The sequence below is a fragment of the Amphiura filiformis genome, chromosome 12 (genome assembly GCF_039555335.1).
Source record: "Amphiura filiformis chromosome 12, Afil_fr2py, whole genome shotgun sequence".
NCBI lineage: Eukaryota > Metazoa > Echinodermata > Ophiuroidea > Amphilepidida > Amphiuridae > Amphiura > Amphiura filiformis.
Window position 1 is genome coordinate 23,018,716 of NC_092639.1, and position 17,927 is coordinate 23,036,642.

The following is a 17,927-nucleotide window of genomic DNA, read 5'->3' on the forward strand; positions in this document are numbered from 1 at the left end:
GCAATTATGTGTTCGAGATACCTTTCTCTTGTGTCATATGTGATGCGATCAAGCAAAATCAGTCGGAACTCGGAAATATTGATTTTGAGATAATTATAGCCAAACAAAGGAAGTATTTCCTTTTGTTTCCCATTGTTTTGGAAACTCTTTAATTGCTCATATCTTTGGAACTGGTTGTTCAATTTCAATGTGGTTTTCTGCCAAATCGAGATTTGTAAATGCTCTTTACCATGTTTATCCTAGAAACTGAACATTCAATATTTCCGAGTTCCGACTGATTTTGCTTGATCGCATCACATATTTAAAACTGGAATTGTTTATAAAATTACGAGCAAAATAATTATTCTAAACCTGTTCTAGGGAACTAATCACACAAATTATAATATCTGTGTATTTCTAAAGAGGTCAAAGGTCCAATTTTTGGTTCTATGAGGTCAAAATATACAAATGCTCCGATGGGTCAAGTACCATTGAGGCCTAAATGACCATGGTCTATTTTGATGCATTAAAAAGGTAATGAAACGTCCCAGTTTGTGTGATACAATCTTTATTTTAATTATTTATCAAAACGAACATTTCGATACCCCTTTTGTCAAAATCGGATCATTGAAACGAGTCGCTGCAAATCGCAGGAGCTATATATTCTTCTACAAGGACTTTAAGGGTACACGAAGTATGGTCGAAGCAGCCAAAACATTGATTTTCATTATTTAAATCAATATAGGGGGCCTATTAAATAACACTTTGATGTTTTACAAACGTTCATTCTACAAATCATATACTTTGAAAACGTGCTTGATTTATTGTTGTTACGAGGGGCGGTCAATAAGTTCGTACAACAAGGTACTAGCCAAATTCTTTCTATCTCATTCTTGAGCATGGTCACTACAAACCTTAATGCACCCGTCACAATTTTTCTTGAAACCTTCTATGTCAACAAAATGGAAGTCTTCCGATAGCTCCTTGAGCCATCTTCAGTGAAGGCTCACCAGCATTGATCACCAACATACCTGATATTATGAAGGTAGAACTTAAAATTCTAAAATAGGTTTCACTAACTGGAGGCCATGCCTGAACCATAACGTGGTTACTTTAGTTAACTGACCCCTCTGTCGTGAATGGCAGTTTGACAAACTAAGAATAGCGTACAGGACACAATCCGAGAACAGTCACATTCCTACCATCAACCTTATGCCACCAATATATGCCTATGATTGTACTTTCATTTGGCAAATGATCTGTCATCAAGACTCTCCCTGGATCTCAGAAACAGCGATGAAAACCTTGCACTATGGTGACCGAGTGATGATCTTCTTAGGGGTGGGAGATCCAGGTGCTTCCACTAAATGCTCTTGTAATTCCAGTGATTAATGTATGTTTTATCACCTTTAGCCACATATAGATTAAACTTTCCTCGGTCCTCATTCTAAGTGAATATGTCAATTGGTATCAAATTTGTACATTAAGATTCTGGGAGCCCATATAGAAGACACGCTGGAATACCCAATGTTAATGGATAAATGTTGAAAACACATTCATCAGGCCCCATGTCACATGGGGGAAAATGGTAAATCACACATATTTAGCATTATTTCTCCTCATTTATCACAATTTTGCAGAATTCAGCAGCCTGTTTTAACAGATTTTGTCGTTATTTTAGGAAATCTGGCTGTTTTTGTGTGATCTCCCATTTTCCCCCATGTGACATGGGGCCTATCCTACTGAAACTTACTATTTTTATGGAGTTGACCTACGGCGTGGTAGAGAGACTGACAATGAGAGCGGGTGCTTAAGATCTCAGGCATTTTCAAGTAGAAATTCCTCCGTTATCACAAAATAGAGTAATAAGACACATTTTCTTTTGGTAAAATAAAGTCGTAAATAGGCGACACGGTAAGATCTCAGTGTCTTCACAACTCTTGCTAGAAGCTGAACAGAACAAGTGCCGTAATTTAAAAACACGTATCATCAAACTGCTATCTGCGATTGTTTTGATTGCTGTTAGGCGACAATATTGTCAATGAAACGCGTATCACGTGTGTAATGCGTACGCGTAAACTTAAACATTTTTTTCACGCGCATACCACGCCCTGACGTCGACGCGCTTGATGATGGCTCACAACAGCATTGCTATCCCTATGATTGCTATTCAGGTGCAAACAAAAAACCGTATTCGCATGTTGACATTTGTGTTATCTGTGCTTCTGCAAAATGTAAAATGACGATTTTGCTTGTTTGTTTATTTGTTTGTTTGAGTGTATGCCCTATGTCAAGGGTGTGTTGGTTCTATGAGTTGTTTAGATGGTGGATGTTTCCCTACTTTTTCGTCTTTTGGTATATTAAATTTGATGTTACATTCCAATTGTCCAGTAGGCCTAGGACCTGCTCAGAACGCGCTGTTGGATACGATTATTTTCTTCTTCGGCATGTCCATTATATACGGATGCTTTTGTCAAAATGTTATTTTATTTTATTTTATTTTATTTTATTTTATTTTATTTTATTTTATTTTATTTTATTTTATTTTATTTTATTTTATTTTATTTTATTTTATTTTATTTTATTTTATTTTATTTTATTTTATTTTATTTTATTTTATTTTTATTACAGTAGACGCGTGCAAGTAATGTACCACTAGGCCGTTGGATGAGCGTAAATTAAAATTAGATTGCACCTGTATGTTTAAAGTCTGTTTTAATTTCAATGGTATAGTCGTTCATATATAGCCAATACTTGTGGTGTGTGAGACCAGAGAATTATTACATCTTCTCTGGTGAGACCAACCGGCTGATTTTTGATGTAATCTGATGTTAATTTGTGCTATCTACTGAAAATAGCTCGAGACAAATGGTACGTAACCGAGGTGCCGTATACATCTATCAGCGAGTTGAATTGCTAGGGAGTGCACACCAGTAAATAGGAATCTCCTATAATCCTTGTTTGAAAAGTCAAAGTGTTTCAAACGAGGAAACGTGCAATACGACTGAATATAATACATTAGGAAAAGCTTAAACAAATAATTAGGCCCTAATTCATATTTAATCCTCATTTAGGCCTGGGAAATAGATTGTCTGTAAACAATAAGCAGGATCCGACTTTTTATGAAGATTTGGCTAAGCTTTCAAAATGTGTTACATTTCAGAAACACCAAGCTATTTGTGAGCCGGCGTAAACTCTATATTATATAGGGTGATCTAGTCAGCAATTTTCTGGAAAAAACGCTGGACTCCGTAAGATTTCTCTGGACTGGATGTCTTCAGCTGACCTTCAACTTGCAGAAAGTGAAAGTTTTGAAGAGCTGAGTCGCTCTGAAGTCAAGAAAATGACGTTTTCCCGGACCCTATTTGTACAGAAAGTCAATGGAGGCTATTTACTGGTGCGCACCCTAGTGGTACTAGTAGTATATGAATAGGTTACCTGTAATAAATCGGTTCCATCTTGCCAAAGACGACCAGTTTACCTTGTACTGAAAGTGGCACTGAATTTGTAACTTGCGCTAACCGAACGTGCAACCCGTGATTTATTATAGTTCCTAAAAATGAAAAAACTGGGATGTTACAGAACAATTTGATTAGAGTTTACTAACTTGTAAGTTTCATGAGGAGCAATAAATTATTGCACAATTAATATAGAAACGATTGGGGGAAAAGGGTGAGCAACTAAGCTAAAATCGCAGCTTCAGATGTCTACGGCCAAGTCACACGTTGAATACATCGGTTCTCGTCCGATCACCTAAGTTAAGCATGCAACGTCGTCGGGCCCGGTTTGTAGGCCAACTTGGATGGGAGACCGCCTTGGAATGGGCGGAATACCGGGTGCTGTAGACTTTTGCATTCCAATCCTTCATTTTTATTTTTACTCGTGGTGAAGTTTGTTTCCTCTATCTCCTGTGATGTAATTTTTCTATTTACAAAGCAGCTTTGTTCAATGATATGATTTTTTTCTCACTATTTAAGTTTCTGGAGCACACCGGTATAACAACTCGAAATTAATTGCTACCACTACCAGGGGGCCACCACATAGCACCAACATCAGTGGCGTAGCCAAGGGGGACTTCTGTGGGAAGTATTGCCCCTCTTCTTGCCCCACCCCCACCGGCCACCCCCGCGTAGGATGATGGCTGCCCTGATATTTACGATTTTTAGGCTTTTTGTACATTTTAGCCCATTTTCGTTCAAGTTTTCCCACTTTGAAAATGGCCTCCCCCTTTCGCCCACCCTCTGAAAAAGTGCTGGCTACGCCGCGCCACTGACCAACATTGAGCATGTTCATGTAGAGTCGATCGTGCATGGTCAGCTGCTGGATGGATGGGCAACCAACAATTTTGTATATTAAATATATCATGATCTCACGGAGCAAAAAATACGCCAGGGACTGTTCCTATTGTTTTTCAAAATCATGAATATCGATGTGAATTGCTCAATTCAACACACCTAGCATATTCACAATTGAATTTCTGTGGTAATTTGCAATTTTATCAATAAATCAACAAATTATCAGGCCCCATGTCACATGGGGGAAAATGGTAAATCACACATATTTAGCATTATTTCTCCTCATTTATCACAATTTTGCAGAATTCAGCAACCTGTGTTAACAGATTTTAGGAAATCTGGCTGTTTTTGTGTGATCTCCCATTTTCCCCCATGTGACATGGGGCCTTTCATCAGAGTTGTCATATTTTGTGACTATCTCATCTTTCTTTTTTGGCTCTTTATTCATTATCAATGCCACTGTAACAGCACGTATATCGTTAGTGGTGATGTCAGCAAGTCTTTTGGACCTTGGATGATCTTCAAGGACGCTCATTCCATTCTTGAACTCTAAGAACCATTTCGTTGCTGTTGAATATCAAGGACTTCATTACCATTTACAACAACTGTACATTGTTAAATTTCATTTGAGTTTTCACCGCCGTCCGGAGAAATTTCCGTATTGACCCTGTATCACTTCTGGTAGTACCTGTGAATTCATGGAGGTAGGCTTCCTCTGAAGAGTGTCCTGCCCACATACAGTGATGCAAAATCTAATATCTTTGCAGTAATGTTTTGAAGAAACAAGCTTTCAAATGAGACCAAATTCAATACCGTGCGACAAAGTATAGCATACCGAGTTCTACGAACTTTTTGACCGCCCCTCGTAATGAGTTATGTACGTTTTACAAAAGCGTTGTAGTTTCAGCACTCTTTACAACATAAGTCAAGAACCACAGGACCTACAAAAGTGTATCTGTGATATTTGAATTTTTCTACACGCTAGCTATGAAATGATCAATGCAACTTTTGCCAAAGCTCACTACAATTCGCAAGATGCTGTGAACTACCAAATCGCAACAGTTTAAAATAGCTGCTAACCTTAAGGGATCTAAAATGAGCGTTTATTGCGTTTCGACAGTATTTTTGTGGGACATGAGAGCACCTCAGACCTATCGAATTGCATTCTGAATACGAAGCATGTCTTTCTGATATCAAATAATTTTCATTTTTTGAAAATCACAATATAATACAAATTTTATGACAAATTATAAAAATTTGATATTTTTCAAATTTTTGATATATGACAGTCCTCGAAGTAAATTACTAGTATATAAATCTAATGATATATTCTTAAAGTGTATGTAGCAGGGTGGAAAAGCCGACGGTCAAATGAAAATTTTGACCTTTCATATTGAAGATATGGATTTTTTTCCCAAAAAGACCTATTTTTTTTTTGTGTTTTGGGAAAAAAAATTCCATATCTTCAATACGAAAGGTCAAAATTTTCAATTGATCGTCGGCTTTTCATCCCACCTACATACACTTTAAGTATAAATCATCAGATTTATAAAGTTTACTTCAAGTACTGTTAAATATCAAAAATATCAATTTTTAATGATTTGCCATAAAATGTGTATTAAATTGCGAATTTCAACAAATCAAAATTATTTGATATCAGAATGACATTCTTCGTATTCAGAATGCAATTCGATATGTCTGATGTGCTCTAATGTCCCAAAAAAATACTGTCCAAACGTTCATACCCCAGCCCTTAATGAAAGGACAAAGTTAAAAAGATAATCAAATCAACCGTTGAATGATGTGGTTTTAAAGTAAATACATTAAAGTACTATTTTTATCCATTATATGATCTTTGTGTCAATACTAGGACCTCAATCTTCCGGTTATTTATTTCATACGTCATACTTTAATAGAATGACCTTTGAATGTGTAGGGCTCAAAAACTTAAAGCCATAATGTACGATCTTATAATATGAAATTGGTTAATTTTTTCAAACTTGAGTTTTGTGCATATTTGTAATGTTTACACATGTCCCAACTTGCACCTAAATGGAATTAGCCAAATTTGTTGTCTTTGTATAGGTCAACAGAGTAAAGTTTGACATATTATCATAATTTAAAAATTATGATAATATGTCCTCCCATAGAACTGCATGTTAAATGGCCAAAATAACCAGTGGGGTTTCTTTCACTTTACCTTGTTATTTCAACCTGAAATGGACAGCAACCCTTACCGTCTGTTATTACGGTACTAATATTATTTCAACATTTTGAATAAAGAATATATAGCGAGTTTGTTTTTCACTGCAAGTTCTAATACGGTATATCGCTAAAAGACAACAACGCTTATGGAGAAAACATTTTTTTAACTACAGTATATAGTTGTAAGTTCTAATCGTTTCCTGCTTATATGGGAAAGCACTATAATACTTGTAATAGTTTGCAAACGTGAGCACCATTTGGTTCCGAGTTTAATGTACACTTTTCAGCAACCCTATTCTGTTATCGTCAGGGGAAGGAAGACTTCAATATCGAAGTATAGGATCCGAAAGTAACGATAACTTACCTCTAAGCTACATAATTACTAAAAATGTTGACTTGCATGAAACTATAAAATAGTGATGCACTTTGCACTTTACCGCGACAAAATAAAACGCTCATAATATACATGATATATTGCCAATTTCAGGGTCTGCAAGTTCAATTGAATTCAAGTTCACGAATATTAAAAGGGCATTTCGTGATACACAGCATCATTCCCCCACTTTTCTCCAAAACAATTTGAGATATTTATACCACTGGAAACCTCTGGCTATGATAATAAAAAAAATTCTTGCATATTAATTTGTTTAGCAAAAACAAAACAAAATATCGTGAAATTTGAATTACGTTCTGGTACATCAGAACGAAATTATAACACACAGTCTATGGAGCAGTGTAATACATAAATCATGCATAACTCGCAAACCCAAAATCGGAATCAACTGAAATTTTGGGAATAAGTTTTTTTCGTATGTATCTACTGAAAAATATCATAAAAGAGGATGCTAGGATCACCAAATAATCTTTTTAGGCCTAGAAAAAGACTTACTTAGAACAATTTTTCCGCGCTAAACCAAATGGAATCTCATCACCTTGAAATACTCAGACCAACTTTGCTCAGACCTACACAATATATTGCAAACGAACTGTGTACACATTAGTTTTTCGTTATTTACGTTTTGATAAGTGGGAGAGGGTATGAACCATTATCAAGATTATTGACAATTGTCTTATGCAATTGCTGTTCAAATATCGTAACTATGCATGTATGTTTAAACATTCAATATAATCTCGCGTCCGAGATCACACGTGTTGCTACTCCATCATGCATGTACATGATGTCCCAAAGGTTTCTTTACCGTTTACCAAGTATTAAAGGAAAATCAAAAAATCTTGAAAAGAGCAAACTTATACAATTATTCTGATTCAAAACTCCCGGTCCGAAAATGCCTGGTACAAATATAGGTACGCGTACACATGCATATGACATTAGCAAGTGTCTTTGGAGTGCTCAGATATTTAGGGTTAAATGTCATTCAGGGGTCATAACGGCTGTGTTCGTGTATGATCTAGTTTTTATTTGATTGTATTATGACATATTGCATTCATCGTTTTGTGATCAGCAATATTAAAACAGGCCATTACTGCCAGAGAAAGGAAGCTAAAGTATCCATGATGTTTTTGAAGGAACCATTGAAATTAAAAATCTGTACGCTGCAATGTGTTTTATCATATTTATGTATACTTTTCTTACGTCTGCGATAAATTGTTTCTTTCTGCATTGACCAAAAACTGGTTAAATTAGATATCAAAACAATTGTTTAAGTTTCCTCTTTGCCAAAACATTCATGCATGTTGTTCATACTATAATGTGTGCAAGAGGTGTGGCACTTTAAAATGGTAAATGAACTTTTGAGACACCCTGTACATGTACATTTCAACAATGTGTTTGATTACTGGGGTATGATGCGTGACTCCACTGTTATATTCCTGCATGTACCTTTAGTATGTTACGTTACGTGTCTATGGTTAACTCAGTTCCTGTAGCCTCCCGTGTAGCCTGAGTACATTACCGTTAGGCCTATAATATTGAACGTTCCAATTTGGAGATTTTCAGTCAGAGCAACCTCGGACAAGTCTATGGTCAACTCCTGTATTGGATTGGAGAAAAATATTTTGAATCGTACATATCTCGGTTACGTGCATGAAAAATACCTTCTCAAGCCGGCACCGTTATAAGGAAAAACACAGTTCTGAAGACCAAAATGGCAGTTTCTATGTCAAATTTTTCGACTACCAAACCTGCTGACTACTATCACGTTCTTCGAGTATTTGACTTTGAAAAAGCCTTTGACCATGTTTCAACGGTAAGCTGGTTTCACCGCTATTGGACAATTGCATTTATTCCCTGTTCTGTGTATCTACTGTTTATATTCATCGGGCAAAGATGGATGCGGCATCGGGAACGTTTTCAACTGCGTCTTCCATTGACTCTGTGGTCCTTTTCTCTTGCCATGTTTAGCTGGTTCTGTGCCTTACGATCGTTCAGTGAATTTTATTATGTGGTTCGTAGTTATGGGTGGCATGAAACCGCTTGTGATCCTGTGCTTTTTAAATCTGTATCTGGGTTTTGGATGTGGTTGTTTGCGTGGAGCAAAGTCATAGAACTAGGGGACACAGTTTTTATAGTCCTACGGAAACAGAATCTGATTTTTCTTCATTGGTATCACCACGTGACTGTTTTAGTATACTCGTGGTGCAGTTACGGTAACATAGTCGCGGCTGGAAGATATTTTATGCTAGTTAATGCAATGGTACATGGATTCATGTATACATACTACGCGGTTAAAGCATCTAAACTTTTCAACGTCCCAAACGGAATCAACATGTTCATCACCGTGTCTCAAATTGTCCAGATGGTAGTTGGGATTCTGGTGAATCTATATGCATGGAACGCTTTGAATACTGGTCAACAATGCAACAGCAGCTACTGGAATATTCAAGTGTCTCTCTTGATGTACTTCAGTTATTTTGTACTATTTCTCAACTTCTTTTACAATGCATACTTTAACAAGAAGAAAAGGAGCTCGACTTTCGCAACAAGTGTTGACTCGAAGATGGACAGCAATGGAAACACTACATTGGTTGAAGAAAAGAAAAACATTTAAGGACAGTGTGAAATCAGCAACGTCTTTAGTGAAGATTTGAATTAATTCTGCATGGTCATGTATTTTGAACTCACCATCTAAACAAAATAGATAAAAGTTGAGGTATTGCGTCTGTCAACATAATTTGACATGTACCCAAGACATAATAGTTTTCAATTTAAAGCTGAAACTCCACGCTACATTGTTCTAAATATCATGACGTTAAACGCTGCAAAAAATATTTTACTCAACACTGAGTAAAAAGGTTCCAGCTCAACAGTTGAGTAAAACATTACTCAACATTGAGCTCATATAGGTCACAACTCAACAAATGAGTAAAAAATGACCTATATGAGCTCAATGTTGAGTAATTTGTTACTAAACTATTGAGCTGTGACCTTTTTACTCAGTTTTAAGTAAAATATTTTTTGCAGTAGGCCTATAGGGCTTTGAAAAATATTTGTTTTTTAATATTTGGGGCAGCGGCCTGTATACAAACCCCTTCAAAGGCACGACATTCCACGTGTTTTTAAAATTGCTCCAAAGTACCCAGCAAACACAAAACGTTTTCGACATCATTCGCAAAAGGTTATAAAAGATTGTCAGAAAACGTTTAAATGTCGGGTTATATAGTATAAAACGTTTTCATAACCTTAAAAAACATTTTTTGATAATCTACTGCTCAGCAAACAAAAACGTTTTACAGAAAACGTTTAAATGTCGGGTTATATAAAGGGTATAAAAACGTTTTAATAACATTCCAAAAACATTCTTGAAAAGTTGATACAAAACATTCTAAACAAAATGTTATTTTGGGATTGAAAAAATATTTTGCGATAAATGTTTGCCCAAAATATTTTCAATAACGTTTTAAAAACGTTTTCATGACCTTTATATAACCCGACATTTAAATGTTATTAAAAGCTTTAGAAAAAAAACATTTTAAGAACATTTCTGTGCTTGCTTGGTTCAAATATTTTAACATAATGTTATTTAAGTATTGACACAATATTTGGCAAAAATGTTTGCAAAAATAGTTTACAATAACATTTTTGAAAACATATGTTGTAGTGTGTTTTCATACAAAAATATTGTTGTAGTGTGTTTTCATACAAAACGTTTAAAAACGTTATCATGACCTTTATATAACCCGACATTTTAATGTTATTAAAACGTTTTTACCTAAACCAAAAGCCAAAATGTAACTTATTTAAAACGTTTTTAAAACGTTTTTGTGTTAGCTGGGTATAAGGCCCTATCCATGTAACTTGGACACTTGTGTTAAGGGGGTACTACACCCCTCGATAAATGTGTGTCTATTTTTGCATTTTTCTCAAAAACTAATAACACAGTGGTAACAAAAGTTATGTATATTATAGGGGCAAGGAATCCAATTACTACACTGGAATTTCAGTGACCCAAGACAAGCGGTTTGTTATTTATGACCAGAAATAAGGTACCGCTAGGATGTACCTCGTTTCCTATCATATATACTGAACCGCTTGTCTTGAGTCACTGAAATTTCAGTGTAGTACTTGGATTCCTTGCCCCAATAATATACATAACTTTTGTTAACAGTGTGTAATTATTGTTTGATAAAAATACAGTAATAGTCACAAATTTACCACATGGGTGTAGTACCCCCTTAATGAGTAAAGATATATTAGGTAATCTACGAGGTCAAATGCAGGTTCAAAGATCACCGGTCAAAGGTCATTCTAGATCATTTTCCAAAACAGTGGGTAAAATGATAGTATGCCCTGTTCCTACACAAGTATACATTTTCTGAGGGAAATGTCATGGACAGCTCATACGACGTATGATGAGAAATCAAAGGTATGGGTAGATTATTAAATAAATATGGCTTCTTATAAGAAAAACAAAGAAAAATGTCAATTTTTAGCTAACATTTTCAGTCTTGATAACTTCACACTACCCCCTTACACTTTTATAAATGGCATGTGGATTCCTCGTACAATTATTCAGAAACATCTTTACTTTGATGGGGTACAATTTTTGAATTTTAATGTCGATTTCAAGCTGGAAAGGCTATGTGTACTTCACTTAATATATAATTATTAATAATCGAATAAGCGACAATGTAGGGCCTAACTGCCACAAGACAGCACAAAGTTTCGGCTGATAGTCAGTGTTTTCACTCTTACATATATAACTTTCCTTAAAAATTGACCATCATAATTGACCTCTCCGTTCTTGAATTATAACAATATCATGCCTCAATTTTAATTCATTCCATATGCGTCAAGCATAAACAATTGTGATTTATATTGTACACTCATGACAATTATAGACGCCTCATGATCGGACATTAAGATACCAAAACATTAAAGTTTTCGTCGGTACATTTCTTTCTCAGACACCCTGTATCATTAGTGGATAATTACAAAATATTTGCATTCAGGAATTTGTGTCTTAGACTGAATTACATAACTTTATGTCTTTCCCCATACAATTTCTTATTGATTTGACGTTCGAAGGTTTTTCTTTCTGCCATTCAGACGAGCTTTATTGGTGATCTCAATTAGGCTATATAATGATAAACAGCTTTTGTCTTGCTTGTGGAGGACGAAATAAATGACTGAATGATTTGTTAACTAATGGACTAGTAAAACAGGTTATATTTTGGGCTTTTGGTTTTGGTAAAAACGTTTTATTAATAATATTAAATGTCGGATTATATAAAGGTCATGAAAACGTTTTAACACGTTCTGTATGAAAACACACTACAAAAATATTTTTTAATGTTTTCAAAATGTTATTGAAAAATATTTTCTGCAAACATTTTTTGCCAAATATTTTATCAACACTTAAATAACGATATGTTAGAATGTTTGCAGTAAGTTTATATCAAACAATGTTTTTGAATGTTATGAAAACGTTTTAAACCCTTTATATACCCTTTATATAACCCAACATGAAACGTTTTTTGGCAACCTTTTCTAACTTTTTGCGAATGATGCCGAAAACATTTTGTGTTTGCTGGATTTCTGTATGACATAAGCAGTCAATACTGCAAATGAACTACTCGGAATAAGTTTTTTTTCTTTAGGCCCTTACTTCTACTGAGACCACCTTTGATGATAGTGCTATGATAATACGTTTCGCATTCGTTGGGAGTAACCTTTATTTTTGTATTGGTACTGTCAGAGAGGTCATAATAATTAATTCCGTAACCTCGTATTTCGGATAATGGTCGAGATCTAATGCTTTTTTTTAACCTTTTCCCAACACCTCGATGCAATATGCAATCTGTCATAATTGAAAATCAATTTATAAAAGACGTGTCAGATTATCACCATGATCACAGTGTTGTATAATAATAAGTCCAGATTCAAAACCCGATAAACGCCATTCTCAAACTTAGGCCAATAACATCTGCCATTTAATGATAGCTTTAAATTGCAACCTACTCATAGTGCAGTTTTGTCCACGGCAAATTCACCGTGACCTTTTCAGCCATAAACCCGCTTATTGAAGATTAAACCGATATATGCAGTACTAAACCATTATATAGTAATCTATTGTCCAATGCAATTTATTACCTTATTTACCTGATAATATTAATCCAATGAGCGACCGAATTGTCCGCTACGGACGACTAATCCAATCGATAATGATGCTATTGACATGTACGAGCGGAGCTCCACTGACCGAGTTTTGTGGTATTTTTCACTAAAAGGCATCTGTTTGCTGTCATTTACTCATCAAGGCGGACCACCGTTATTATAAGGACTATGCCAATTATTTAAAGATTGACATGTAGAGAATAAGCCATACTTGATTGACAGAAAGTACTAAATGTGTACCTGTGACGGTTTTATGACACCAATCTTCCAAATATGACCAAGCCAGGACTGCCCGGTGAAGCAAAATGTGCATTGGAATAGCACGGCGAGTTTGGATAGATGGTAGGATTTCTTTTTAATAAATTATTTATACTTTTTGATATATGATGCTAACTATAGTTCATCCCATATAGCTACAACACAGCGCTACCAGTAGGGTTCAATTGCCTATTGTGAGTGCCCCTGTGTTGTGTGCATTATACATGTAGTTAACAATAACTGCATGATGGTTTTGGGTTTTTTTAATCAAGTTTTTAGCCAGTTCGCCGTCGGACAAGTTTGAAACTGTCAAGCTTATCAGGGGTACGTCGTAGATCTGACTTCTTCAGGACAAAGTACCTAAGAATGAGACTTGTAGGCCGCCCCTTGCCTACTGGTGGCTCTGAAAAGAGCCGTTCACTGAGCCGTTCACCAGTAGGCAAGGGGCTGCCTACAAGTCTCATTCTTAGGTACTTTGTCCTGAAGAAGTCAGATCTAGAGCTACTCTTGACGAAAGCTTGACAGTTCTAAACTTGTCCGACGAACCCACTCTTACCAGAACCAATTCAAGTTGAATGTGTGAATCTATGATCAAAAATTATATTTTCTTCTTCATGTTCTTAGTTATATTTGACCAGTTATACCTCAAATTGAGAAAAATTTATATATCCGTTTTTGCATTTGAGCTCTTCATTCATTCATTTTGATAATTATTGTATTTAAATCAGTGATTAATTACACCGCTATCATTATATTAAATTGTGATACACACCACCAGAATCCAAAAGTTGAAGTGATCACAATGACTGTTTTCTATACCATGTCAGAGTAATTTTTCCATAAGCTAAATCCGATCCTGATACCTAATCTAAATCACAGAAATGGAGTAAATGTACTTTTGTATGTGTTATGTGTTCCAGTGCAATTTTGACCAGTGTTACGATTTTTATTGTTACGCCGGTTAGGAAAAACAATAAAAAGCACGTCACAAACCCAGTCAGTAAAGGTAAAGGTAAAGGAGACGATCCTGTAATCCTGTGATCCTGTGATCGGTGTGCCCATCTCACTTTCATTGGCGATTGGACCAGACTCCTCCATGTAATGTTGCTATACATGCTATAAGGGGATCGCTACACCTCCTCTGCAGCGAGTGTGTTACCTTCCCAGGAGTAATCGAGATAAAGTACCTTACTCAAGGGCACAACACGATGGCGTCGCCGGGGCTCGAACCCGCAACCTTCCGATTATGAGTCGGAGCCCGTTCCGCTCGGTAACCGTGCTCCCAGTCAGTAAAACCAGAAATCAATAAAACCAGACAAAAGGACATAAAGGAGGGGGGAGCTAGAAATAATTCAACCAAGTGTTTTCCCAGTGTTTTCTACCGTACATGAGCTCAATCTTTGACAAGGAATTTGGAGACCAATGACACAGTGAGTCAACCATAAAATCGGGATTTGTATTAAGGCTACATGCTCTTTTTGGTTGAAATTTTTGGCGGGAAATAATCCCGCCAAAACATTAAAGTAATCTTTTCCCACAACTAAATATCATAGTCAGGAAATTAATGATACATCTGGTAGCTTAGATCATAACTTTCATTGTACTTAGTTGCAATTATCCCAGAAAACTCTTGATTTGTTTTTAAAGAGTCTTGAATTGTCGATGTTTTTGATCAAAAAACATCACTCGGTGTATTTTGAAACTCGAGGCATTAACTCTTCTCAAATTAGCCCCAAATCATAATTTATTATATGCACGTGTAGCAAACACCAATGGGAATAATTGGACGTTGTTTGCGGAGCCTAAATTTGGTTTGATTTTATTTCACAATAATTTTAAGGTGAGAATTTTCACCTGACATTTCCTTTTGGATTTCAAATTTAAATTCATTGATATGTGATATTTTGAATAAATAAAGAGTACGCTTACCTTTCTGCAACACTTCCGCATCTGCTGATAACCAACATTTTAGCTGAAAACAGTCCCTTCCTATCATTTTTGAACAAAATGTGGTTCAAAAGTGCGTACACTACGCGTATAAACTAGCACAGCGAGATAATGAACAGAGCTATTTACGGTGGGGTATCTATTGTAAGCTATTAGGGTAGGCCTATAGTATATCTTCCCGCAAGTGACAAGATGTGTCAAGCAGGGCGGTATATTCAAACGCTATTGTCTGGATCATTGAGTATCGATTGCGCACGTATACATGCAGCACGGATGTGAGTGGTCCTCCCCAGGTAAATTACAAATGACGTCGTGAATGACCCAGCGTTTTCATTTTATTATTACTAAATTAATCGTCGTTTATCACGAGTGCTAAGAGTTGTACCAGTTCAATTCATCAAAATTAATTTGTATTAAATGAAAAACAAACAGGCAAGTAGAGTCATATGTCTTTCTATGACCGTATTCCTACCAAAATCTGATTTCAATACACTAGAAACGTGTTGATATGTATATCTTTGAAAATCGCCGAATGTTAACCACAGTCACCGTGGCACAGTATAGGCATCTTTAGCATTCATAGTGCAATTGGCAGTGGTTCGAACCCCGGTGAAAATTTTAGTATTTTTATTATTTTTACTAATGCGCTGTGCCGTTTTTCAAACACGCCCCTGAATGAAACTCATGGGCAAGTACCCTTAAGGTTGTGTTTGGGCAACTAGGCCATAGTGCACTTAAATGTCCACGGTAAATTCACCGTGACCTTTCCAGCCATAAACCTGCTTAGTGAAGATTAAACCGAAATGTGCAGTACTAAACCATTATAGTAATCGATTGTCCAACGCAAATTTATTACCACGTGATAATATTAATCCAATGAGCGATCGAATTGTCCGCTACGGTCGACTAATCCAATCGATAATGACGCTATTGACATGTACGGGCGGAGCTCCACTGACTGAGTTGTGGGGTATTTTTCACTGGTTTGCTGTCATTTACTCAACAAGGCGGTCCATCGTTATTATAAGGACTATGCTAATGATTTAAAGATTGACATGTAGAGAATAAACCATATTTGATTGACAGAAAGTCCTAAATTTGTATACCTATTACAGTTTCGTGATGCCCCTCTAGTGCAAATGTGACCAAGCCAGGGCGGCCCGGTGAAGCAAAATGTGCATTGGAATAACACGGGAGTTTGGATATAGATGGTATATTTCTTTTTCATACAAATGTATGGTCCCCCATTATTATTGCTTGTACCGGGTTGAAAATTCAGATATTTTGAAAAGAATAAGTAATTGAAACATAGAGAAAGTACTAATATCATAGCTTTTACACATTTTCATATATGACGCTAACTAGTTCATCTCATATATCTACAACACAGCGCTATCAGTAGGGTTCAATTGCCTATTGTGAGTGCCCCTGTGTTGTGTGCATACATGTAGTTAACAATAACTCATGATGCATGTGCTGATTTGGGGATCCCCATCTGGCCCATTTTATAATTTATAGCTAAATAATTAGTCAATCCACCATATACACCCCCCCAAAAAAAAAAAAAAAAGAATGCTATCATTTCAGCTCAATTTGAAGTTTTGTTTGATGAGTTTTTTATTGCATGATAACGTCTGATAAATAAACCTTTTTTGGTTACCGCTACTGTAATGAACATCACACCCCACTCCCACACCCCCACACACCCCCACCCACATACCCCACCTCCCTGTGGAGAACAGGCCCTGGTGGAGAATAGATTGTGATATAGCGCCATCTTACTTTAGTTCGTTATAAGATGGCACTATGCATAAATTAAAGCCAGATTTTTTACTATCTACTGAAGATAACACTTTAAAAAAACTAAAAAAATTGCATTGTATTATTTTGAGGTTACACACTTTTGTGCGTACAGTTTAGACGGCCGGAGAATTCACTTTACCATAAAAAAAAAACTATTTTAAAGAAATTTTGGAGTAAAATTGTAGTGTGCATGACTGACGTAATTTTAACCAATGTAAAAAATGTAATCCGTCAAAAAACAAACGTTAGGAGACTATCATTTTCTTCGGAAGGGGGTCCCAAAGTCGGCGTCAATAAAATTGCGACCCCTCCTTATTTTGGCAACAAAATTTTATGACCCCCACCACCACCGATACACTTTACCCCCTAAACAGGCTAAAATTGTATTGAAATCAGGCTTTTTGGATAAAATAAACATACTATCTGTGATCATCTTGTGAATCCCTACATGTTGGTCATCAAATATTGTATGACGTACCCCCCCCCCCAAAAAAACAAATTTTTCTTCCCCAAAATTTATGACCCCAGTATATTTGGTACCACGCCCCTTCCGAAGAAAATGATAGCCCCCTTATATCAATTTTTAAAGTATATAAAAAACGGTTCAAAAACCCTGTCATGCTATTCTGTAGGGAAAACCGTTCTTACTATGAACCAGCTAATCATGTTACTGCTATTTCAGATACATGATTAAAACACTCCAAATAAATAATGTGGCCATTCATAATTATATTGTTGAAAATCTTCTTTTATTTCCGAATGATAATGTTATGGGCTCGTGCATGTTTCGGTCAATTTAAATTTTTTAACTTGCACTGAAAAACATTACGGCGCATAGATTTCCTGTATTCATCATCGCATCGTAT

The 17,927-nt window shown here is 36.0% G+C and overlaps 1 pseudogene; it reads left to right on the plus strand.

Moving 5' to 3' along the window:
- The first annotated feature begins 8,325 nt into the window (after nt 1-8,325).
- LOC140165342 (very long chain fatty acid elongase 6 pseudogene) lies at nt 8,326-9,778 on the plus strand (annotated as a pseudogene).
- The last annotated feature ends 8,149 nt before the right edge of the window (nt 9,779-17,927 follow it).